The 24,647-nt window shown below is 37.9% G+C and overlaps 1 protein-coding gene and 1 non-coding gene across 5 annotated transcripts in view; one reads left to right on the top strand and one right to left on the bottom strand.

Annotated features, from left to right (window-relative positions):
• The window catches only part of EDA (ectodysplasin A), a 344,750-nt gene that overhangs the window by 152,492 nt on the left and 167,611 nt on the right, over positions 1 to 24,647 (top strand). The window lies entirely within an intron of this gene.
• TRNAY-GUA (transfer RNA tyrosine (anticodon GUA)) lies at positions 3,787 to 3,858 on the bottom strand. The gene has a single exon. It is a non-coding gene; the product is annotated as a tRNA-Tyr (tRNA).

Here is a 24,647-nt window from a genome sequence, read left to right as displayed (position 1 = left end):
AGGCTTTCTCTAGTTGCAGTGCCCAGGTTTCTCATTGCAGTGGATTCTCTTGTAAAGCTTGGGCTCAGTAGTTGCAGTGCACTGGTTTAGTTGCTTTATGGCACGTGGGATCTTCCCATACTGGGGACTGAACCCATGTCCCCTGCAGTGGCAGGTGGATTCTTACCCACTGGACCACAAGGGAGAGGTCCCTGCCATATTTTATGTACCTTCTCAAAACTATTCCTTGATCTTGGTGATACTATTCCAACCTAGCTTTCCTTCTGCTTTTTAAAAAATGTTCCGTTTGTATCCCTCTTTTTCCCCCTCCTTTTTGTATTTGTTCTAAGACTATCTGCTTTTCAGGTTGCAGATTACATTCTCTTGTCATAAACTCAGAAACTAGATAAGTGATCTATTAAAATAGTTTAACATCTCAAGTGGCTAATGGCAAGGCTTTCCTAAATGAATCAGGGAAATTGAAGCAAAAGGATGCTTTGTAATTTGGTGTTAAAATACATATTAATGTTGCTATCTTAAACATAAGGTTACTGATTCCCAGGCCTATTTTAGAACCCTTTAGAATATGTTTCTCTAGGTTTATTTGATTAGCCCATCTTGAGCAACTTGAACTCTTTTTGATTATCAGTCTTGTGGTCGCTTTACTAAATCCAATCCTTAACAAACCCTAAGAGCTCTGATTTGGGAGTATTCACAGAAGTTTGGTGAAAATATATAAAGGAAATCTAGTAGGTCAATAACACCTGTTCCATGACAAGGCATTTTAAGATCTCTTTGTTAAGGGGTGTGTGTGTGTGTGTGTGTGTGTGTGTGTGAAAGAGAGAGAGGGAGACATAAAGACAGAGAGACAGAGAAATTAGATCCTACTTTTGTCCATTAAGTTGCTTAGCTATATATTAATAGTTTATTGAATCATAGTTTCATTAATAGCACGTTAATCAAGACAGCAAATCCAGTGTGTGACCAACTTAATGACTGAAATAGCTTGCTGCGAAGAATCCCTTAATATGTGTAGCATATCTTATATATTTAGCAAGACTGTTTGGGCCTGAAAGTATAGCAGAATGATGTATGAATCACTTGGCAAACAACATTTGTTATTGTTCTCAACTTTGTATGAGAATATGTATAGAATAACATGTTAAACATCAATCAGTGCCTGACTGTCTTCTTGGAATAAGTGGAGCAATGCTTCTAGGTGGTCTGCTCTACAATGTACTATTTAAATATACCACTGATGACAACTGTTCACCTGTAATCCAGGATGCCTCACATAATTTCTTGGATGAATTATAAATTTTGCAGTCCGGAATTTTCTTGTTATTTATTTATTTAGAAAATATGCTAAATTTGTATTATTTTCTCATATTATCCCCCAAAGCAGGCAATTGAAGTAGAGTAGTAAGTGAAATATAGTACTTTGATTTTCATTTGAATAAAATATTGCCCTTTGAAGGGTATATATGCTTTTACTTAATTTATGTCAGGGAAGATATGCCTCCTTTAAGCCTTTTTACTTTATATTATGGAAAATTCAATCATATACACAGATAGAATAGTAAATTGCCTCCCCCTATATGTATACATCACCCAGCTTTAACAACTATCAAACCATGGTCATTTTTAAAAAACAAAGTTTCAATTTACAAAATTAATCATGGATTTTATGTTTACATCTAAGAACTGGATAGAATTTAGAGATAAGTTGGGACTTCGGGAGGAAAAATAATACAATGGTAACAAAATATAATGCTTATTGGTACCAAGCTCTTTTTATGAGCTTTATTTGTGTTAAAGCCTTTATTTGCACAAAACCTCATTTTGTGGGCACTATATACTTAAAAAAAAATTTTTTTTGATGTGGACCATTTTTTAAAGTGTTTATTGAATTTGTCACAATATTGCTTCTGTTTTATGTTTTAGTTTTTTGGCCACGAGGTATGTGGGATCTTAGCTTCCCCGACCAAGCATTGAACCTGTAGTCCCCACATTGGAAGGTGAAGCCTTAACTGGACTGCCAGCGAATTCCCAAGTGGGAACTATATTATTACAATTTTTAAGTAAAAAGGTGATCTGAGTTACACAAAGGTAATATGTCTAAGGTATCCAGTTTGTAAGTGACAGAACTGGGATTTGATCCTGGGAAACCAGGTGCTAAAAATTTATCTTCTTAACCACCACAAGAAGGAAAAGATGCAGACAACAAAGATGATATCCATTTGAAGGTGAGTCACTAATGAAAACTGTGTTGTATGAAATTATAAGGTGTGCCAATAGTCAAACTGTAATTTTATAAAAATTTGATTAATTCAATTTTTCAGGGCTACATTTGGTCTACAAAGTAAAAGCATATCTGTAGTTTGAAAGGGAACCCAATGAAGATGGCAGAAACCCTCTGATAAAAGTTTTATTTTAGAGTCTGCATCCTACCATATCATATCATCTTTTTTTAATATAAATTTATTTATTTTAATTGGAGGTTAATTACTTTACAATATTGTATTGGTTTTGCCATACATCTAATTAAGATCTCTTTGGCTATAAGTAACAGAACACCCAACTCTAAGATAAGGACTAGGTTTAAGAAGGGATGATCAGAAGCTCACCCATGGATAGACAGGTGGACCTGTTGAGTATGCAGTTGGATGTGAAACTATGAAGCTCAGAAGGGGGCTAATTAGTGTTCTATCATATGGATGTACTCTGATATATTTAGTAACCCATTCCTGTTAGGCATCAGAATTGTTTACGTGTTTTTCATCTTACAAACAATTGTACAATAAACATAATTGTAGCTAAATCTTGGTGTAAATAATTATTTCCTGAGGATAAATTCGTACTGTTCTCCTTGGAAGAAAAGTTACGACCAACCTAGACAGCATATTAAAGAGCAGAGACATTACTTTGCCAACAAAGGTCCATCTAGTCAAAGCTATGGTTTTTCCAGTAGTCATGTATGCATGTGAAAGTTGGACTATAAAGAAAGCTGAACACCGAAGAATTGATGCTTTTGAACTGTGGTGTTGAAGAAGACTCTTGAGAGTCCCTTAGACTGCAAGGAGATCCACCCAGTCATCCTCAAGGAAATCAGTCCTGAATATTCATTGGAAGGACTGATGTTGAAGCTGAAGCTCCAATAGTTTGGCCACCTGATGCGAAGAATTGACTCATTGGATAAGACCCTGATGCTGGGAAAGATTAAAGGTGGGAGGAGAAGGGGACGACAGAGGATGAGATGGTTGGATGGCATCACCAACTCAATGGACATGAGTTTGAGTAAACTCTGGAAGTTGGTGATGGACAGGGAGGCCTGGCGTGCTGCAGTCCATTGGGTTGCAAAGAGTCAGACGTGACTGAGTGACTGAACTGAACCAAGGATAAATTCCCATAAGTACAATTTCTGGGCAAAGGAATATGAATATTTTATTTTTACTACTATTCCCTAAATCAATAAAAACAACTTGATATCTCATTAGCAGTTTTTAAGCTAGAGTACTTGAGGGGGAAGTTCTTAAGAACTTCTGATAGACTGTGATAATTTTGTTAAGCACCAAAAGACATCATAGCAAATCCAAAAAGTTTGTGATGCTGTCGGTTGTATCTATGGGTTCCCAGGCATGGAAAAAAATTTCATTGTTCCAAGAGAGCCTAGAAGAAATGAATTTGCTGAGTCATGTCCAACTCTTTGTGATACCATGGACTGTAGACCAACCAGGCTCCTCTGTCCATGGGGATTTTCCAGGCAAGAATACTGGAGTGGGTTGCCATTTCCTTCTCCAAGGGACCTTCCCCACCCAGGGATCGAACCTGGGTCTCCCGCACTACAGGCAGATGCTTTACCATTTGAGCCACCAAGGAAGTCCCAGAGAGCCTAGAGGCTGGTCAATGATGGAAAGGGAACTGAGAAAACTACACAATGGAAAAGCAATGTCCCAAGTTCTGTCAGCCACTTATATGTTATGATAATAACCATCTTAATCCACTACATATTTTTTACTTAAAATATGAGAAAATTTCTCTACTTTTTAACAAAGTAAATTTTGTTCGTAGGATTCATTCAGTTATTAAACTTTTGCTGTTCCTTGAAGCAAAGCACATTTGTGAAGTTACTCTTAAAGAGACTCAAAGTCTCATATTTACCATGACCCCTGCACATTTATCAATGTCAGAGCCATATTGCACCTGAGAGTATTGTAGTGAAAGTGAGTGAAGTCGCTTAGTCGTGTCCGACTCTTTGCGACCCCATGGACTGTAGCCCACCAGGCTCCTCCGTCCATGGGGTTCTCCAGGCAAGAATACTGGAGTGCGTTGCCATTTCCTTCTCCAGGGGATCTTCCCAACCCAGGAATCGAACCCGGGTCTCCCACATTGCAGGCGGACGCTTTAACCTCTGAGCCACCAGGGAAGCCCAACAGTATTGTGGATACTCTTTTTTATCACTTAAAAGGTCATGCATCGTTCCAGATTAGATCCAGGGAGTGTCTTGTTAGCTGCATTTATGATGTGTGTCTTTCTGGCCAGAACAAGCCTGACGTCTCAGTAGAATGAAGAGTGTTTCCTGCATTTAGTACATTCCTTGAAACAAATAACTGTTGTACTAAAACAATACTTTAAAAAGCTTAGGTAAAATTATAGGAAAATGTATTTATGACCTTGGAGTATGGAAATTCTTGAGATAAACCAGTGATCAACCATAACATTAAAAGTCGATAAATTTGACACATTAAAATTTTGAATTTCTGTTCATCAGAAGACACCATTATAATGTGAAAAGGTAACCTACAAACTGAGAGAAGATATTTGTAGCACATGCAGCAGGTGAAGGATTGTTACCCAGAACATATAAAGGATTTCTAAAATCAGTTAAAAATAAAAGATACCCATTAGAAAAATGGTTTGACCATAATGATGGAGAATAGATTAATGGTTGCCAAGGATTGCAGTGGGGGAAGGTGTGACTACAAATGGGAAGCCTGAGAAAGTGTTATGGGAGTAATTGAACTGTTCTGTATCAGATCATTGTGATGGGTACATAAATCTATATGTGTATTAGAATTTATGAAGCTCTGCATCAAAAAGGTCCATTTTAATGTGTGATAATTAAAAAATTAAAGCAAAAGTTAAAAAATGGTTTCAACAGGCAATTTACAGAAGAGATGACCTATATGATCATTGTTACTAGTAATCAGGAAAATACAAGTTAAAAATCAAGTTAACATTTCATGCCATCAAATTTGCAAAAGTTACCTTGTCTGGCAGTTCCAATTTTTGGCCAGAATATTAAACACTGAGACATTTTCTACACTGCTGGGGGACTGTAAATACGTCAACCCTTTTGGACAACAGTATGGCAATATTTTTTTAAGTTGAATGTATGTATAATTTATGACCCAGCACTTCTACTTCTACGTGAATTCCTAGAGAGATTCTTTCATGATAAGTCAGGAGACATGTACATGAATATACACTTGACCCTTGAAAAACATGGCTTTGAACTACATGGTCCATTTACACACATTTTTTTCCCCACTAAATACATACTATACTTCTACAAAATCTTTGGTTGTTGAAATCAGAGGGGTCAATTGTATTTTAAAGGCACATTGTTTATAATAGCCAGAAACTGGAAACAGCTTAAATCTCAGTGAGCAAGAGAATGGATAAATAAATTAGAGTATATTTATACAGTAGAATAATATACATTAGAGGAAAAGGAATAAACTAGAGCTACATGAATCAATATAGATGAATATCACAAACAGTGCTGAACGAAAAAGAGGAAGCTGCAGAATAATATATGTATACAATGAAACAGTTTATATAAAGTTAAAAAAATTCCCAATCGGTATATTACTTCAAAATACAAACCTCAGTGATCAAAGAGAAGATTCAATAGTAGTTGTTTTTTTCCTTTGGTATGTTAACATTTTTGTGGGTGACTGAAATAATTATATATAGATGATACAGATACAGCTCTCTCTCTATATATATGTAGGTACATATATATATATATGTATGGAAGATTAGAAGTTTTCCCAAATGTGATTCAGTTCAGTTGCTCAGTCGTATCCGAATCTTTGCGACCCCATGGACTGCAGCACGTCAGGCTTCCCTGTCCATCACCAACTCCCGTAGTTTGATCAAACTCATGTTCTTCAAGTCGGTGATGCCATACAACCATCTCATCCTCTGTCATCCCCTTCTTCTCCTGCCTTCAGTCCTTCCTAGCATCAGGGTCTTTTCTAATGAGTCAGCCCTTCTCATCAAGTGGCCAAAGTATTGGAGCTTCAGCTTCAGCATCAGTGTTTCCAATGAATATTCAGGATTGATTTTCTTTATGACTGACTCGTTTGATCTCCTTGCACTACAAGGGACTCTGAAGAGCCTTCTCCAACACCACAGTTCCCAGGTAGTGCTAGTGGTAAAGAATCCACCTGCCAGTGCAGGAGACTTAAGAGACGTTTGTTCAATACCTGGATCAAGAAGATCCCCTGGTGGAGGGCATGGCAATCCACTGCTGTATTCTTGCCTGGAGAATGCCCTGGACAGAGGATCCTAGTGGGCTGCAGTCCATAGAGTCACAAAGTGTCAGACATGACTGAAGCGACTTAGCACACATGCACTTAGAAGTGTACATAGAAAGGCATGAAAATGATAAGCAAGAAATTTTAGATGGCATTTAATTTTGCAGCAATGAAGGGTGAAGTCGTCAGAGATGAAGCACATCATAGAAATTCAGCTGTGTTGGCAATGTTTTGTTTCTCAAGTTGAGTCGTAGGGATATGCGTATTCACTGTATTATCCTTTGTGATGTATTATAAATTTTAAACATTAAAAAGTGTTTTGTTAAGAGTATTAGATTGGATTTAGAGTCAGGAAGACACCCTAGCTTGCCTCTCAACAAGTGTAAGACCTCAGGCAAGTCATTTCCAGAAACATTTGGGGCAGCTTTTATGACCGCAAATGTTGGGCCTATTTCAACTCAAACACTTGCCAATGACTGTCTGGCAATATCTGTGCTGGTTTTCTCTGTTGCATCTAAATTCATAAATAAAAAAGGAAAATCATGCAGAAAGGGCCCAGAATACTAAAAGAAAACCTGTGCAATGTCAAAACCCTTGGTTTTGGTCTAACACCTTCGTGACCACACTGTGTTTTAATTGTTTTAAGTTCTTTATTCTATGCCTGGTTACCGTGATATCTTGTAGAAAGATGCTAGGCCTACAAATATAAGGTTCTACATGATTGAGAACCAATCACCTATATTTAAAGACCCAAAGAAAGCAAACCTCAGTTATCAAAGAAAAGATTCAATAGTCGTTGTTTTTTTCCTTTTGTATGTTAACATTTTTGTGGGTGACTGAAATAATTATGTATAGATGATACAGATACTAAGGTTTCTGAGATGTTCCCATACCAACTTTTCTGTGAACATTCTCTGTATTAAAATGTATTTTGGCTTTTTATCGTCTGAAATAGGTTATTCAAAGGATGACTTTTTTCAAACCTGATTCATGTTGATGTATGGCAAAACCAATACAATATTGTAAAGTAATTAACCTCCAATTAAAATAAATACATTTATATTAAAAAAAAACTTATTTTAGAAAAATGGTTCACTTATCATGCATGATACCTGATGTCACTGAATTACGTTGCTCTTAATCACGACTGTGCACAGTGGTAAAGAATTCGCCTGCCAGTGCAGGAGATACAAGAGACATGGGTTCAGTCCCAGGGTTGGGAACATCGCCTGGAGTAGTAAATAGTAACCCACTCCAGTATTCTTGCCTGGGAGATTCCATGCACATAGAAGCCTGGTGGGTTACAATCCATGGGGTCACAAAGAGTTGGACATGACTGAGAGACTGAACACACAATCATGACTATTTTAATTTATATCTGATAGAGAATGTGCATTACTTTCTAATATTTCATTTATATAAAATAGACCAGATTTCTGATTTTTTTTTTAGATGTACAGCTCAAAGGACCCTAGAAATCAGACTTGGAAGCAAAGAGTTACTTAGTTTGCTGAGAAGCCTGAGGTTGTTACTTAAAAATTGCCCCCACATCTATGAAGTGTTATTACAAAAGAATGTCAACCACCAGTTCTTTCTCTTGCAAGGACAAAGCCAAAAGAAAAACCCTTAAACTATATTGGGAATTTTAGGTTACACATAAGGAAGAAATGCTTAATAATTATCAGTCAACCAAGGGAGATGGCTGAATCTCACTCCTGAGAAGAGCCTCGTGAGTTAGGATAGGCAATCATCTAACATGACTGGCTAATGGAAATGATTTTCATGTAACTTAATGGTCTCTTAGTATGCCTTCCAAACTTTGGATTACATAAAAATTATTTAATTTAAATCTGTTACCAAAATAAATGTGTAGTTTTTAATATTATATCGAATGGTTTAAAAGTTTACAATGAATATGTATGAAATTGGCATAGAAATCTAGACTACCCTGCTGCTCATTAAAATGTTGCCATGGAATCTTTGTTATTGATCTTGTTATTATTGTTTGAGCTGAAATATTATCTAATAGATTAGGAAACTGAGGATCAGAGGTAAGTAACTTGCCTAAGTTCATAAAGTGTCACATGACTAGAACCCAGAACCTAGTTCCTTATTTCTTCTTTTGGTTCAGAGATTTTTATCTCAACAACCTAATGACTTTGGGCTGTCCTATTCTGGGATTGCTTGGAGGTGAGGAGTTCTTGAACAAGCCTTTCTGAAATACCCTAATTCTCCTGAGATATGCCCTGAACTAACTTACTTTAATGTAAAATTCTGTTCTGTATCACAGCTACAAGAAGTATAGAAGCTTCAGCAACCTTGAAATTAAGAAGCATTTTGGCCTTTTCTGCCTCTGAAGGGGCCTGGTTAGTCATGTGTAGTCAATGTACTCTACTGCTCTCAGGGGAACCATCCATGTCTGCTTTTGTTCTCTACTGAATCTGCAGTGCTTGGCACAGAACGTACTCAAATATCTGTTAATTGTGTGAATAGGTATGAATGAAATTAACTTTATTCATTATCAACCAGATAGATGCTGTTACACTGAGCCACTGGCTATTTTTAAAGCTGGGTGAATCTTTTCTGTTTTTCAAAATGCCTTTCCAAGATAAATGTGATTTTTTTACCCTCTCTTGCTTAGAAAAGTGAGACAAAGCTACTAAACTATTAAAACTTTTAACTATTTCCCAGGTAGGAGCTTCCATGTAAATATGTCTCTTTGGTTAAAGTCCAACTCAGTACAGCAATTAAGAACTTGTTGTACTGTTAAACTCGGCACAACACAAAATGTTTTAATTAAGCAACCACATGCCCAAGATACTGACTGAAATTAAGCAGCTGTGGTCCCTGCTTGTACTCTAGTTCAGACAGGACTGATCAGGACATGCTGTATATGTAAAATGGCTAAAGACTATGTAAATGACAAATAGGTGTTCTAAATTATTTGCATGTATGTGTTTGCCTTGTTTATAATATGCTCTGATATAGGGAAACACAATACACAGAAGCTTGAATTTTAAGATGGACAAACTAAAGTTTAGGTTACAGCATATCTACCTTTTATTGACTACCTACCATGTGTCAGGCATGATGCTGGGGCTCTCTATATTTTTTTCATTCTCACACACAAAAAAAATGTCAGATATTATCTTCAATATGTAGATAGAAGCAGGCTTGGAGAAGTTAAGTATTTTACCCATTGTTACCTGAGTTGATAATCCATGATTTTTCTATGGTACCATCGTATATTTTGTGTTATAGTGGATGGAACACTGGATAAGCTCAAGATATCTGAATCTGAAACCTTGTTCTCCCTTGAGGAACTCACATCACTCTAGACTTCAATTTTCCTCTGTATAATGGAGAAGGATCATTTATTAATGTTAGGACATATCTGTGGTGACAATATTTTCTAAATGAATAGTCTTGACTGGTTTTATGAAACAGGAAAGAGGATTTAATACTGGGATTATCAACAAAGTTATTTGTATTTTATTGGAAATACGTATTTATTCATCCAAAAAGTATTTGTTGAGTACTTAGAACATGCACGGCACTGTGCTATTCACTGAAGATAAGGTGGTACGGGGGAGACAAAAGGACAATGAATCCCACCGTTGTGGAGTTTATGATTTAGTGGGAAAGTTAGACATCAGAAGGCTTCCCTGGTGGCTCAGGTGGTAAAGATTCTGCCTGCAGTGTGGGACAACCAGGTTCGATCTCTGGGTCAGGAAGATCCCCTGTAGAAGGGAATGGAAACCCATTCCAGTATTCTTGCCTGGAGAATTCCATGGACAGAGGAGTCTAGCGGGCTATAGTCGATGGGGTTGCAAAGAGTCGGACGTGACTGGACAACTAACACACACACACACACACACACACACACAAACATGAGAAATCACCAATAAATCTAAATTTTACAACTGTGTTACATGGTGCAAAAGAGAGAAATATAAAATAGCTAGGACATGGAAGCAACCTAGATGTCTGTCAGTAGACGAATAAGAAAGCTGTGGTACATATACAGAATGGGATATTACTCAGCCATTAAAAATAATGTATTTGAATCAGTCCTAATGAGGTGGATAAAACTGGAACCTATTATACAGAATGAAGTAAGTCAGAAAGAGAAAACACCAATACAGTGTGTTAATGCATATATATGGAATTTGGAAAGATGGTAACAATGAGCGTATATGTGAGACAGCAAAAGAGACACAGATACAAAGAATAGACTTTTGGTCTCTGTGGGAAAAGGCGAGGGTTGGATGATTTGAGAGACTAGAATTGAAACATGTGTATTACCATATGTGAAATAGATCTCCAATCCAGGTTTGATGCATGAGACAGGGCGCTCAGGGCTGGTGCACTGGGATGACCCTGAGGGATGGGAGCGGGAGGGAGGAGGGAGGGGGGTTCAGGATGGGGAACACATGTACACCCATGGCTGATTCATGTCAATGTATGGCAAAACCCACTACAATATTATAAAGTAATTAACCTCCAACTAAAATAAATAAATTTTAAAAAGAAAGAAAAAAAAATGTATGGCAAAAACCACTATAATATTGTGAAGTAATTAGCCTCCAATTAAAATAAACATTAATAAAAAAGAGAAATATGATGGCATGAAAGCATATGATAGGATACTCAGTCATGCAATGAATGAGGATTTCTAGAATAAGTGATGATAAGGCAGAGATTTGAAGAAAGAGTAGGAATTATATAGATATAGTTGGGAACTGGAAAGAGAATTCCAAGCAAAAGGAATGAGATGCACAAGGGCCTGTGGTGGCGAGAGCATGGGAAGTCTGAACAGATGAAAGGATTCAAGTATAGCTGGAGCAAAGAGAGGAAGAGTGAAAGAATGAAGCAAGAGGAAGCTTAAAGGGTAGGTAGAGTGTAAACCATACCAGGGCTCATAGACCATGTTAAGAGCTTGGTTAACTTCTGGTAAAATCCCGTTTGCTTTGGATTTTTTGAAGAGAATGATAGAATTTATATTGTATTATTTATGTTTACCCAGCATTTGTACAGAGAAGTTATATGGTTTTTACAGAGAGGTTATATGCTTATATGCACACCTCAACCAGTTACAAAGAGTAAGCAATAGTTGGAAATATGACTGAGTAATCACTGACATGCAGTTGTGAATGGGAACTAGGAAGAAACTTCTATAGAGAAGGAGAATTAAAACTCTGACACATAATATTTTAAGAGGATTCAATCCACTAAGTAGGCAATATGCAATACGTATTTTTTGACCAGCTATTTTATGAGATACTACTAAGTATGAAAAATAATGCTGTATATGACTAAGAGTTAAAATGAGTGGAATAGGTAAGTACTGATGGAAGTGAGAGAAGGAAGAAATGACTGTGGCCTAGAATGCTCTAGGGAAGCATTATGAAGATAATTAGAATTGAATTTATCCCTGGATACTGGGCAGGATATGTAGAGTGGGGCACACTAGATACTTCTTCAGTTCAGCTCAGTCTCTCAGTTGTGTCCAACTCTTTGTGACCCCATGAACCGCAGCACGCCAGGCCTCAGAGGTTATTGATATTTCTCCCGGCAATCTTGATTCCAGCTTGTGCTTCATCCAGCCCAGCATTTCTCATGATGTACTCTGCATATAAGTTAAATAAGCAGGGTGACAATATACAGCCTTGACGTACTCCTTTTCCTATTTGGAACCAGTCTGTTGTTCCATGTCCAGTTCTAACTGTTGATTCCTGACCTGCATACAGGTTTCTCAAGAGGCAGGTTCAGGTGATCTGGTATGCCCATCTCTTTCTGAATTTTCCACAGTTTATTGTGATCCACACAGATAAAGGCTTTGGCATAGTCAATAAAGCAGAAATAGATGTTTTTCTGGAATTCTCTTGCTTTTTCAATGATCCAGTGGATGTTGGCGATTTGATCTCTGGTTCCTCTGCCTTTTCTAAAACCAGCTTGAACATCTGGAAGTTCACAGTTCACATATTGCTGAAGCTTCTTATTGTGTCTCAAAAATACAAATAATAATTTCAGATTTTGGAGCATAGATGAGCAGAAATTGATTTATTAGTCTTTGCTTCTGCTATCACAATTCTCCCGTTTATAGTAAATCTTCTAAAGACAAGTTGGAGAGTTATTTCCTAGACCAGATCATGTGTGTATCCACCTAGCAACTACTTGTAACAACACACACTTTCAGAGTATTACAGTACCTTAGAGACCATCTGATCTACTTCCTTTATTGGATAGAGTGGGATACATGTTCCTGTCATATACTGGATCAGAGCTATCAGTTTCCATCCATCTGATTATTAAAAAGAAATACTCAGAGAGAGATCATTTAAAGAGAGAAGCAAGGGCAGGAGAAGACCTGAGTGTGTCAGTATAATTAATGTGAACTTTAATCAGAAGACTCCGCTTCCAATCCTGGTACTACCAGAGACCTTAAGTAAATCACTCACTATTTCTGAACTTAAGTTTACTCAAATATAGAATGGGGCTAAGGAAAATACTTTCTCTACGAGTAGGTATAAAGGGTAAATGAGATTACAAATAATTTTTTTTATAATAAAAACACTTCATAAATTATGAAGTCTTATACAAATATGCATCACTGTCATGACACAATACACCAAACCAAATTATGTAACCAGCAACAGCAACTGTACTGACTTTAGACTTGTATTTTAGCTTCTTTTTTCTTATTCTTATTTTGTTAATTTTATTCTTTCTTTATTTATATTCATTATATATCCTTTATCATAGGAAAAGTATACAAATTATCATGAACCAAAGGAAGAGACCCATAGAGTGGAGTCACAGAGGGTTCTGAACATGAAGCTTCCATTATCCTCATTAACCCTTCTAGTTACACATGAAGTATTGCCAATCCAGGAAGTTCACCTGAGTCTTAGTGTCCAGACTCTTTATTGAGGCTTGATTACATAGATATGATTGGTTTATTGATTGTCTATGTGGGTGAACTGAGTCTTTAGGTCAACTGATACTGCATGACACAAAGGACACATTGTAAGTGATATGGCTGGTCTTTGTGGCATGGCCAGCCCCTACTCTAGTGTTCTCAGATATGTAATATCATACCTGTATTTCTGGAAGAAGTTGGATGCAGATAAGATCTTGCTGGCAAATACTATGTTTCATAACAGGTCTGTTCAGTTATGCCCAATGAGTAGCCAGATAATATGTGTTGTATCAATTTGAAGGTGAAGACAAAATATAGCAGCGAGGATATTGAACATATTAACCAAATCTATGAAAGCAAAATATATGCCAATTGTTGATAGGATAGAGTGCATAATTTTAATATTTTGTCAGTTCATGTACTGTTGAAGCCTAGCTTGATGGAAGGACTTTGAGCATTACTTTGCTAGCATGTGAAATGACTGCAATTGTGCGGTAGTTTGAACGTTCTTTGGCATTACCCTTCTTTGGGATTAGAATGAAAACTGACTGTTTCCAGCCCTGTGGTCACTGCTGAGTTTTTCAGATTTGCTGGCATATTGAATGCAGTACTTTGGCAGCAGCATCTTTTAGGAACTGAAACAGCTTAGCTGGAACTCTATCACGTCCACTAGCTTTGTTTCTAGTGATGCTTCCTAAGGCCCACTTGACTTTGCATCCAGGATGTCTGGCTCTAGGTGAATGATCACACCATCATGGTTATCCGGGTCATTAAGATCTTTTTTGTATAGTTCTTCTATGTATTCTTGCCACCTCTTCTTAAGATCTTCTGCTTCTCTTAGGTCCATACCGTTTTTGTCCTTTATTGTGCCCAGCTTTGCATGAAATTTTCCCTTGGTGTCTCTAATTTTCTTGAAGAGATCTGCAGTCTTTCCCATTCTTTTGTCTTCCTCTATTTCTTTGCATTATTCACTTAAAAAGGTTTTCTTATCTCTCCTTTGTATTCTCTGGAACTCTGCATGCAGAATGGTATATCTTTCATTTTCTCTGTGCCTTTTGCTTCTCTTCTTTTCTCAGCTATTCGTAAGGCCGCCTCAGGCAACCACTTTGCCTTTTTGCATTTCTTTTTCTTGAGGATGGTTTTGATCACCTCCTGTGCAATGTTACAAACTTCCATGTATACTTCATCAGGCACTCTATCTATCAGATCTAATCCCTTGAATCTATTTCTCACTTTTGCTGTATAATTGTGAGGAGTTTGATTTAGGTCATATCTGAATGGCCTAGTGGTTTTCCATACTTTCTTCAATTTAAGTCTGAATTTGGCAATAAGGGGTTCATGATCTGAGCCACAGTCAGCTCCCGGTCTTGTTTTTACTGACTGTATAGAGCTTCTCCATCTTCGGTTACAAAGAATATAATCAATCTGATTTTGGTATTGACCATCTGGTAATGTCCATATGTAGAATCATCTCTTTTATTGTTGGAAGAGGGTGTTTGCTATGACCAGCGTGTTCTCTCGGCAAAACTCTGTTAGCCTTTGCCCTGCTTCATTTTGTACCCCAAGACCAAACTTGCTTGTTAGTCCAGATATCTCTTGACTTCTTACTTTTTCAGTCCAGTCCCCTATGATGAAAGTATAGTGCAGCACAACTCATAGCACAAGCTGGCCAGCAGGCAGCAGCACAGCTCAAAGTGTACCCTAGCCAACAGACAGCAAAGCAAAAAGAAGAGAAGACAGACCCCCAGGTGGTGATCGCTGTTGCTTCAACATCCTACTCACATTGCTGATTGTTTTGTTGTTGCCCTTCAAGGGGTGGGATCAATTCCCCCACCGAAAATATTGATGTCTGATGATACCATACACTCACTAAGAGGCTTGAAACGGTTTATTACTGACATTAGGGGTTTTTCTGGGAGAGGGTAGAGCTGGTTCCCAAGCTGGTCTGAAATGGCTTGAGTGAAGGGAAAGTGCTTTGGTTTTTTGGGTGGTTAGTTGGTTGGGTTTACTACCCTGGCTGTGACTTGCATGGTTTGAACTTCCCTGTCAGCACCATGGGAAGGAGTGTCCAGGCCTTTCTTATCATCTCACCCTTATGTGGGGGAAAAAAGAGAAAGAAAAGAGGGGTGGGGCTTAATCTATCACTGGTTACACATCAAATTGGAATTAGACTCTTTATTACAGTTTATCATGTCTGGAAACACATTCCAGAGCCACCAATAGAAGGCAAAAAAGAAGCTTACCAGATAAAGAAGACTAGAATGAAAATGAAAACATGTTTAATTTTTTAACTACTAGTATTTTTTAAATATTGTTATTAATAATCTCAGATTTCTTCTTGTCTAATTGTTCTGCATTCTTTTTCCCCTTACACTGATACTTAAAATGTAATGGTGATATTTATTTCCCTCCCACTCCATAATTCTATTTTTAGGAGTCATATGTAACAGTCATGTTATACTTTATTTTGAAAATACATGATTTTATATCTAAAGATTTCTCTTTTTAAAATTTTATTGGAGTGTACTGGATTTACAATATTGTGTTTTTTTCAGGTGTACAACATCATGATTCACTTACATATTTACAAGACAGGAACAAACTCACAGACTTCAAAAATAAACTTGTGGTTACCAAAGGGCAAATGTTGAAGGGAGGGATAAATTAGGAGCTTGGGATTGACATATTAATAATAACCTATATGGAAAAAAGAATATAAAAAAGGATATATATATTATTGCAAAATATTAAGTAGAGTTTCCTGTGCTACACAGTAGGTCCTTGCTAGTTATCTATTTTATATGTCATAGTGTGTTTATGTCAGTTCCAAGCTCCCAATTTATCCCCCCCTCAACGTTTCCCCTTTGGTAACCACAAGTTTGTTTTTGAATCTGCGAGTCTGTTTCTGTCTTGTAAATAGTTTTGTTTGTATCTTTTTTTTATATTCCACATGTAAGTTATACCATTTATTTGTCTTTCTCTGCCTGATTTACTTCACTTAGAATGATAACCTCTGAGTCCATCTGGTGCTGCTGCTGCTAAGTCGCTTCAGTCATGTCCAACTCTGTGCGACCCCATAGACGGCAGTCCACCAGGCTCCCCCGTCCCTGGGATTCTCCAGGCAAGAACACTGGAGTGGGTTGCCATTTCCTTCTCCAGTTCATGAAAGTGAAGTCGCTCAGTCGTGTCCAACTCTTCACGACACCATGGACTGCAGCCTACCAGGCTCCTCTGCCCATGTTGCCGTAAATAGCATTATTTCTTGTGTGTGTGTGTGTGTGTGTGTGTGTGTGTATCAAATCTTCTTTACCCATTCCTCTGTCAATGGACATTTAAGTTACTTCCATGTCTTTATCTGTCTTAAAGCCAAATATTGCCTCACAGAAACTGAGACCTCTGGTCTTCATCTGTGGACTGCATATTATAAGTCAAACTAACTGTGCTGTCTTGGGGAAACTGTTTGTTCTGTGCCTCATGTTATTCATCTGTAAATTGATCCATCCAACAAAAGGTTTTTAGGTGTCTTCTGTGAGATAGATGGTGATCAAGGTGCTGAGAGTACAAAGCTGAGTGAGACTTGGTCCCTGCAAAGAGCTCACAATCTGGTGAGGCAGTTGCAATCTGGTATGGTAATTGCCATGTTAAAAAGATGCATATGATGCTGGGAATAATAATTATATGGAATGTATCTTTACTGTCTTCCTCACTAGGAAGGGAATAAATTGAGAACAATCATATTCAAGTACTTTTGGCTATATAAAGTAAAACAAAAGCACAAATAGACACCCTGCCTCCTATAGTCTAATTTATTCATTTTGCTTAAGTACTGAGAGCTTTCAGTACTCTTAAAATTATTTTTGGAATTTGAATTACTTTGGGAGAGTGTTTGATATATTTCTAATTAAAATTCAATTTTTGTTTTTAATGGTCTTATTCTCCAGATTATGGAACTGTGTGTTCCTTTTGCCATAACGGCTGAATGTTCCTGGAGCAAATGGCACAACTGTGGAGACTGTTAATACTACAAAATTGTGGTTTCTAAAGACTGCAACTGAACCCTTCGCACATCATTTAACAATCCTTGTATATATCCTTAATTATTCCCCTCTCCTGTTGGCAGTGGCTGCCACTGCAAACTCTTACCACCTTTTGCATGATCACTGCTGTGTGCATTCACCTTGATATAATCATTGCCAGCCTCATCAGTCTCACCTCCTTTCATTCTCTAAGACACCAGTATCTATCTTTCAATTAACCATGTTGCTTTAAGTACCTTTGCACATGCTAGTCTGCTGCCTAGAATAAACACTAGACTTAAATAACATCTATTGTTTTTAAGACTCAGCTCATGAATCTCCATTCTGTGAGGCCATCTTTGACAGCCAAAGTATAACTGGCCACTCCTTCCTTTGCACCGCCACTAGATATAATATTTTTTGCTACTATAGAATATATTATATAGTATTGCACTTTTTTACCTTTATTAACTATTGCCTCTAATAAACTGTGAAGTCCTAGAGATCAGGTACTACCTCATATGTCTTTGAGTCTCCAGCTCCTAGTATAATGCTTAGCACTAACATATTCAATAAATATTTATTGAGGGAGGAAAGGGAAGGAAACAACATAAATATTAGAAATATACAGCTTCTTTGAGAAACTACTTTTTTTTTTACTCTCAACTTTCAAGTTCATTTTCAGTGGTATATTCCTATTTCCCTTTTCTCTCAACCTCTAGGAAAATTACTTTCCATTTAATAGATACTGAAAACTTCTTTTAAAGAACTTCAACAAAGACAGCTGTCTGACAGCTGTACACCATCTGTGCTTTCAGGCCTGGATAAATACATCTGGTTACTTGAGAATAGAAGCTCTTTACTAAAGGAGTTCCCCAGGCAGGCTGGTGGTGATTAGTATTCCACAAATATCCCTTGCATTGTCTCGCTTTGACATGATAATGTATACAACTTGTCCCTCTAAATTATAAAGTTTCTTTTTGTTTGTGCATGTCAATGAAAGTAAAAAAAAGAAAAAAAGTATTAGCTTGTTGCTACATTTTGCTCATAAAAATTGCTTTTATTGTAAAAGACCACATCACAACACAATAAGTGATTGATCCAGAGATGTGTGTACATGTGTACCCACATATTCACCGACTCAATGGACATGAGTTTGGGTAAACTCCGGGAGTTGGTGATGGACAGGGAAGCCTGGCATGCTGCAGTCCATGGGGTTGCAAAGAGACGAACATGACTGAGCAGCTGAACTGAACTCTACTGACCATGTATCTCAGATTTCAAAGCTGTGACCCAGATTCATTCAATATACTTTATGTTACATTCTGTAATGAAGGAGTAAAATACTGGTTAAATGGTTACTCTCACTAATAACTTAAAAGGAAACTGAATTTATTAATTTGGTAATTACCCTTCATTACCATAACTAAATTAATAAATTCAGTTTCCTTTTAAGTTATTAGTGAGAGTAACCATTTAACCAGTATTTTACTCCTTCATTACAGAATGTAACATGAAGTATCTGGAGAATCCCATGGACAGAGGAGCCTGGTTGGCTACAGTCCACGAGGTCGCAGAGTCGGACACGACTGAGCGACTTCACTTCACTTAGCATAACTAAAGTTAGTACAGAATTGACAATAGTTCAAATTTTAGTGACACAATTCTGACCTGTGTGTGTATGTAAAGACAGGAATAAGCATACAGATGGAAGTCTGATATTCCAGCAAGTGGTTAGTAAAATTAGGTAGCGTGACAGTGGTGCCAAGACCATTTGCAACACATTGTTTCTTCTGGGTGCTTATTTTATTGTATCTATACTTATTTTAGAGCACTTAAGAGTTCAAGCTTCTTTAGAGAAGGAATATTTTTAATTCACCCTTTAAATCTCCCTAGCATGTAACATCCGGAGAAGGTAATGGCACCCCACTCAAGTACTGTTGCCTGGAAAATCCCATGGACAGAGGAGCCTGGTAGGCTGCAGTCCATGAGGTCTCTAAGAGTTGTTGACGACTGAGCAACTTAACTTTCACTTTTCAGTTTCATGCATTGGAGAAGGAAATGGCAACCCACTCCAGTGTTCTTGCCTGGAGAATCCCAGGGATGGGGGAGCCTGGTGGGCTTGAAATTGAACATAGGCCAGTCCCATCACTTCATGGCAAATAGAAGGAGAAAAAGTGGAAGCAGTGACTTTTTTTTTCTTGGGTTCCAAAATTATTGTGAATGGTGACTGCAGCCATGAAAGACCCTGCTCTTTGGAAGGAAAGCTATGACAAATCTAGAAAATGAAAGTGAAAGTCGCTCAGTCACATCTGAATTTTTGTGACCACATGGTCTATACAGTCCATGGAATTCTCCAGGCCAGAATACTGTAGTGTGTAGCCTTTCCCTTATCCAGCAGATCTTCCCAACCCAGGAATTGAACCCACGTCTCCCTCATTGCAAGCGGATTGATTCTTTACCAGCTGAGGCACAAAGGAAGCCCATGATGAACCTAGACAACATAGTAAAAATAAAGACATCACTTTGCCAACAAAGGTCCATATAGTCAAAGCTATGGTATTTTCAGTAGGCATGTGTGGATGTGAGAGTTGGACCATAAAGAAGACTGAGCGCTGAAGAATTGATGCTTTTGAATTGTGGTGCTGGAGAAGACTCTTCAGAATCCCTCACACTGCAGGAAGATCAAACCAGGAAATAAACCTGAATAGTTGTTGGAAGGACTGATCCTGACGCTCCAATACTTTAGCCACCTGATGCGAACAGCTGCCACACTGGAAAAGACACTGATACTGGGAAAGATTGAAGGGAAAAGGAGAAGGGGGCAGCAGAGGATGAGATGGTTAGACAGCACCTCCAACTCAATGGTCATGAATTTGAGCAAACTCAAAGAGAAATTCGAGGAGGACAGAGGAGCCTGTTGTGCTATACAGTCCATGAGGTCACAAAGAGTTAGACACGACTTAATGAATGAACAACAACAACCAAGAAGGTATTGTGTGTCAACTTTGCTTTGGCAATTTGGCATCCTTTATGGTTCCATGTAAATTTCTTTGTTCTAGCTCTACAAAAAATGTCATTAAATCTGTAGATTGGTTTGGGTAGTATGGGCATTTTAACAATATTAATTCTTTCAATTTTGCAGCATGGAATATCTTTCCATTTCTTTGTATCATTTTCAAATTCCTTCCTCAATGTTGGTGGTTTTTAGCATATAGTTAATACACTTCCTTGATTAAGTTTATTCCTAGGTAATTATATTATTCTTTTTAATGCAATTTTAAACAAAATTGTTTTCTTGCTTTTCCTTTCTGATAGTTAATTATAGTGTATAGAAAAGCAACAGATGTCTGTATATTAATCTTGTATCCTGCAGCTTTACTAAATTCTGATAGAATTCTAGTAGTTTCTAATAATTTTTTTATGGAGCCATGAGGGTTTTACATGTAGTATTGTGTCATCTGCAAATAGTGACAATTTTACTTCTTTCTTTCCAACTTAGATGCCTTTTATTTATTTTTCCTCTCTGATTGCTCTGACTAGGACTTCCAATACTATGTTAAGTAGAAGTGGCAAAAGTGGGTGACCTTGTCTTGCTCCTGATTTTAGTGGAAAGGCTTTTCACTGTTGAGTATGATGTTAGGTGGGGTTTCCCTGGTGACTCTGTGGTAAAGAATCGGCCTGCCAATGTGGAAGACACAGGTGAGATCCTAAAGTTGAGAAGATCCTCTGGAGAAGGAAATGGCAACCCACTTCAGGATTCTTGCCTAGGAAATCCCATGTACAGAGTTGTCTGGCAGGCTACAATCCATGGGATCATAAAAGATGTACCTGGAAAATTCCATGGACTGAGGAGCCTGGTAGGCTACAGTCCATGGAGTGGCAAAGTGTCAGACACGACTCTGAGCGACTTCACTCACTCACTCACTAGCAACTAAACAACAACAATGATGTTAGGTGTGGGTTTGTAATAAATTTCCTTTATTACTTTGAGATATGTTCCTTCTATACCATTGTTGATGAAAGTTTTTGTCATGAAAGGATGTTAAATTTTGTCAGATATTTTTTTCTGTGTCTATTGAAATACCATATTCTTTCTTTTGTTATTGTGGTGATAGCATTGATTTGTAAATATTGAGGAATTCTTGTATTCCTGGAATGTGGTATGGTGATCTTTGTATTCCTGGCATAAGTCTTACTTGTTCATGGTGTTTGATTCTCTTTATATATTGTTGAATTTGATTTGCTAACATTTTGCTGAGGATTTTTCCATGTATATTTGTCAGAGTTATTGGTCTGTGATTTTCATTTTTTTGGTAGTGTCTTTGACTGATTTTGGTATCAAAACAGCATGGTACTGGCTCAAAAGCAGATGTATAGGCAGCTAAACAGAATCATGAGCCCAGAAATAAACCCACACAATTAGAGTCAGTAAATGTGCAATGTGCAAAGGAGGCAAGAATATACAATGGAGAAGAGACAGTGTCTTCAGGAAGAGGTGCTGGGAAAACTGGACCAACTATATGTGAACGGAGGACATTAGATCATCCCCTCACACCATGTACAACAATAAACTAAAAAATGGATGAGCAACATAAATGTAAGAGCTGAAACCATAAAACTCCTAGAAGAGTCATAAGCAGAACCCCCTTTGACATCAATCATAGCCATATTTTTTGGATCGGTCTCCTAAGGCAAAAGAAATGAAAGCAAAAGTAAACAAATGGGGCCTAATTAAACTCTTTGCACAACAAAGAAACCATAGACAAATTGAAAAGGCAACCTCCTGAATGGGGAAAAGTATTTGCAAGTGATATAACCGATAAGGAGTTAATATACAAGGTAGATATACAGTCCATACAACTCAGTATCAAAAAATCAAACAGCCTGATTAAAAAATGAGCCAAATACCTGATTAGATATTGTTCTAAGGAAGATATACAGATGGCCAACAGGCACATGACGAAATACTCAACATCACTAATGATTAGAGAAATGCAATTCAAAACTACAATGAGATACTGCTTTACACCTGTCAAAATGGCTATCATCAAAAGGAACACAGATAACAAAAGTTGGCAAGGATGTGGAGCAAGGGGAACCCTAGTACACTGTTGATAGGATTGTAAATTGATATAGCCACTGTGGATAACTGTATGAAGTTTCATCAATAAAACTAGCAGTATAATTACCATATGATTCCACAGTTTTACTGGTTGATATTTTGTTGTTCGGTTGCTGAGTCTTGTCTGACTCTTTGTGTTCCCATGGACTGCAGTATGCCTGGCCTCCCTGTCCTTTACCATCTCCCAGAGCTTGTTCAAACTCATGTCAGTTGAGTCAGTGATACCATCCAACCATCTCATCCCCTGTCATCCCTTGGCTGATATATATCCAAGGAAAATGAAAATACTAATGTGAAAAGATACATGTTAGTCCATGGTAAGTCACTTCAGTTGTGTCCATCTCTTTGCGACCCCATGGACTGTAGCCCACCAGGGTCCTCTGTTCATGGGATTCTCCAGGCGTGAATACTGGAGTGGGTTGCCATGCCCTTCTCCAGGGGATCTTCCCTACTAAGGCATCAAACCCAAATCTCTTACATTTCCTATATTAGCAGGTAGATTCTTTATCCTTAGCGCCACCTGGGAAGTTAATAGCAGCATTATTTATAATAGTGTTCATCAACAGGTGAATAGATAACAAAGATGTGGTATATTTCTCAGTAATAAGAATGAAATTCTGCCACTTGCAACAATGTGAACGGTCCTGGAAATTATGCTTAGTGAAATAAATCATGAAGCAGGGCACCCAAAGCTGGTGCTCTGGGACAACACAGAGGGATAGGGTGGGGTGGGAGGTGGGAAGGGCATTCAGGATGGATGGGACACATGTATACCCATGGACAGTTCATGTTGTTGGATGGTAAAAACCATCACAATATTGTAAAGTAATCATCCTCTAATTTAAATAAATTAATTTAAATTTTAAAAAGAGACACAAACTGCTAAGTATAAAGTAGGTAAGCAACAAAACAAAGCAACAAAAGGAAGTAAAACCATTATTTTTCCAGTAGTCATGTATGGATGTGAGAGTTGGAACATAAAGAAGGCTGAGTGCCAAAGAATTGATGCTTTTAAACTATGCAATTGGAAAAGACCCTTGAGAGTCCCCTGGACTGAAAGGAGATCAAATCAGTCAATCCTAAACAAAATCAACCTTGAGTATTCATTGGAAGGACTGATGCTGACTTTGGCCACCTGATGCATAGAGCTGATTCATTAGAAAAGACCCTGGTGTTGGGAAAGATTGAAGGCACGAGAAGAAGGGAATGACAGAGGACGAGATGGTTGGATGGCATCACTGACTCAATGGACATGAGTTTGAGCAAGTTCTAGGAGATGGTGAAGGACAGGGATTCCTGGTGGGCTGCAGTCCATGAGGTCGCAAAGGGTCAGACATGACTGAGCCACTGAAAAGCAAATTTTGTGCTGTGCTGTGCTCAGTCGCTTCAGTCGTGTCTGACTCTTTGCGACCTATGGTCTGTAGCCTGCCAGGCTCCTCTGTCTGGGATTTTCCAGGCAAGAATACTGGAGTGGGTTGCCATGCCCTCCTCCAGGGGAAATGGAATATGATCTCTAAAAATATTGCATCATTATGTTGCATATCCATAATTTTATAAAATCAACTATACCTATTTAAAGAAAACTAAAGTGTATCCAGAGTAATCATAATATCTAAATCATCTTGAATCTCTAAATAGTGATTGAAAGATCTCTGTCCTAGAGCTGAATACTGAGGGGAAATATACTACTTGCCTTTGAATATTTGAATGGCAGAATTGGAGTCGATGAGAGAGACTGACGCAAAGCCAATTTCTGCTCAGATTAAAAAAAAAAAACTTCCTACTACCTGAGATGCCTCACAATTGAGTGAGATCTCTTAAACAGTAAAGGTGTTTAAGCAATAGAGCAATGACTATCTGTGTGCGGTATATCATCCAGGAAGTGAAGTGAAGTGAAGTGAAGTCGCTCAGTCGTGTCCGACTCTTTGCGACCCCATGGACTGCAGCATACTACGCTCCTCCGTCCATGAGATTTTCCAGGCAAGAGTACTGGAGTGGGTTGCCATTTCCTTCTCCATATCGTGCAGGACATTAGGCTAAATAAGTTCTAACATCTTCTG

Source organism: Capricornis sumatraensis, chromosome X (genome assembly GCF_032405125.1).
Source record: "Capricornis sumatraensis isolate serow.1 chromosome X, serow.2, whole genome shotgun sequence".
Classification (NCBI taxonomy): domain Eukaryota; kingdom Metazoa; phylum Chordata; class Mammalia; order Artiodactyla; family Bovidae; genus Capricornis; species Capricornis sumatraensis.
Note: the sequence above shows the minus strand (reverse complement) of the source record. Positions and strands in the feature narration are given on the sequence as shown.